The sequence below is a fragment of the Myodes glareolus genome, chromosome 7 (assembly GCF_982192425.1).
Source record: "Myodes glareolus chromosome 7, mMyoGla1.1, whole genome shotgun sequence".
Taxonomy (NCBI): domain Eukaryota; kingdom Metazoa; phylum Chordata; class Mammalia; order Rodentia; family Cricetidae; genus Myodes; species Myodes glareolus.
Window position 1 is genome coordinate 87,153,014 of NC_142032.1, and position 2,903 is coordinate 87,155,916.

Sequence of the window (2,903 nt, forward strand, 5' to 3'; positions counted from 1 at the left end):
GATAAATAGTATGTCAGGTAAACTCAGCAGGAAAATGACATTTTCATTAGCGATGTACTGGTTGTGAAATTTCCACCAAGATACAGTATTCTGGAAAGATCCAGGGAAGCCATCCCCTACCCCCGGCAAAGCAACCTGTTCTGCTAATTAATGGGGGACACCATTGGGATTAAATGACTGCTACTCAAATGATTTCACTGTGCCCAGCAGTGATTTTGTATGCATCTTGCACAGAGAAAATAAGTCTGAGCTCCAAACAATAAACAAGCTGACATAACAAGATGATTGCAGCCCATTGCAGTCCAGAAAAAAAAAATCTAATCTGGTCTTCTAACAGTGTGGCAATCTTTATTGTGACCACGCAGGTCCCAATTCATCAGCCCATTTCAGCAAGCTATCCCAGCCAGTAATCACTCACTTTCAGGGTAGCCTCGGAACAGGTATTGACTGCAAAGAGCAGCAATTCATCCTGGACTCTGTCTCCCTCCATCAGGATTTTTTGGCAGTCTGTGAAGTAGGCGGGGAAAGAAAAATTTGGCTCATGCATACTGTATTCCCAGAGTGACTCAGTGGGAAGGGAGAAATAAGAGGGCAAGAAAGCTCTCAGTGCCCAGTGAGAATTAGACATAGCATCATATCCTTCTCTGCTAAGACCCAGGGGTGCTCCCAGTGGCCCATCCAGCAAGGAAAGGTCATCAAGGATTCCTCCTAAAAGGGCCTTCACAAAAAGTTGTTTTCATTTACTTGAGACTTCCAAATCGTTTCCTTATTTAAGCTTTACATCAAGACCAAGATGCGGGTACCACCATGAGTCCCCTCCTTTGCAGGATGGCAGCACTCAGGATGAGAAGTGACCCCCATGGCTAGCAGATGACTTCTGTGATGACTGTCTAAACTGATAGGTCCCAAAATTTTAGAAATTGAGGAGAAGGCCTTGGAGATGGACCAGCAGTTGAGTGCTTGCACCTCTTGGAGAGTTTCTGGTCCCAGAATCCACATGGAGGCTCATGACTGCCGGTAGCTTTAGCTCTAGCGAGCCCAGCACCTTCTTCTGGCCTCCTCGGGTGCCCACACACATGTGCATGCTCATGCACATGCACATATGAAAGAAATACTTAGAAGCTGAGGTAAAATTTATAACATCAATTCATCTTTTAGAGTGTCGATTCAATAGTATTTAGTTCATCCAAGTGATTCACAACCATTTTCTCTATCATTTTCAAAACTAGTTCTCGACTCCAAAACCTGTACTCTACCGATTAAACAGTCCTTTCCCCTTTGCAACATCTCGAGAACCTGTGAGTCTACTTTGTGTCCTTGTGGATTTTTGGTTTAAAGACGTTGAACCCTATACTAGACTTTTTCTGCTGCTATAACAAAACACGCAAGGTTGAGTACTGCATAAAATAAAGAGGTTTAACTTAGCTCTCAGTTTAAAGACTGAACATCCATCAAGATGGTACCTTGTGTCCTGTTCCAGTATGGGGAACCATCATTGGTGTTACAACGTGGTGGATATCAACATGGCAGGAGCCTGTACGAGAATTTGGAAGCCGGAATGTATCCAAGTGGTCAGGCTGACTGTCAATCTGCTCTTGTGGGCAGTGACTCCTTCAGACCAATAGTAAACTCTTTCATGCCACTTGGTTCTAATCACCACCCACTTGTGCACGTTTTTAGTGGAAGAATGGGAGACATGAATGGGGTCTGTTCGAGTACATGATTAACACCCTGCCTGGTGTCTCCTCCCTTTACACCTATCTAGACAGAAGAAGCAGAGTTTTCTATTCTGTGTTTCAGCTAAGGCAAACAGCCACTGTGATTGGATTTTACTCCAGACATAGTTTTGTCCCACAGAAAATACAAGTGTCAAGACAGCTGTCGGATTGCTGGAAGGGTCCTGTGAGAATCCAGGGAGGAGCTCAGGCAGGGATGGAGCTGGTGGGTCCGTGAGCATTGCACCTGTATTTGTTGTTTTGAGTGGATGCATGCACAGGTTTGAGGCAGATACATGTGTGTGTGTGGGGGGGGGGTCACACACATGAGCGTGTGTGTGTGTGTGGTGGTGGTAGGGTTTCTCACTGAACCTAGAGTCAAACTGATGGCCAGTAAGCTCCAATGATCCTATTGTCTCCGCCCCCATCTCATGACAGCTCTAGGGCTATAACCTCACAGGCAGACATACACCGAGTTTTACATGGGTCGTGTGGATTAAAACCCAGACTCATGCTTGCAGAAGGGCTGTGCCTTTAGACTGAGCGATCTCCCAGCCTACTAAGCTGTAACTTCTAGAGAACTTCGTATGGAGTTTGCAAATGAGACGAATCTGACTTCTGCACATAAATACAGGTGTTCAGGCATGTGTATGTATTCACACACACGCAGAAAGAGAGAGAGAGAGAAAGAGAGAGAGAGAGAGAGAGAGAGAGAGAGAGAGAGAGGTTCTAGTTGAGCAATCGTAGGGGAGAAAGCATTACGTCATTACGTTTTGGAAAATTGAGAGGCATACACTTACCAAATGGTTTGTGACACATGTTCACCTATGAATCAAATACCGGGTCCAATTGGTTGAAACTCTACCCACTCTTCCAACTCGCAGTGGACTGAGCCTCAGCCAAACCATAAGGATTAGGAACAAGCAGACAGACAGTCCCAAAGGAACAAGCAGGAGGCTGTTAAGAGAAAATAGATGCTGGGCAGGCAGTAAGGGACCATCTGTCAATCCCCAGTCTCTAAAGAAACTCTTAAGTTAGTCCGGGCAGGTTTCTGGTTTTTGTCACTAAACAGTGCCTGACTAAACATCTAGAAAAATGTGTCCAAGTGTCGTGGGGAAAATAAAGATGAGTAAGACAGATTTCATCTGTCAAGTACCTTTCCATTTTGCAAGGATGATAAAGTCGATG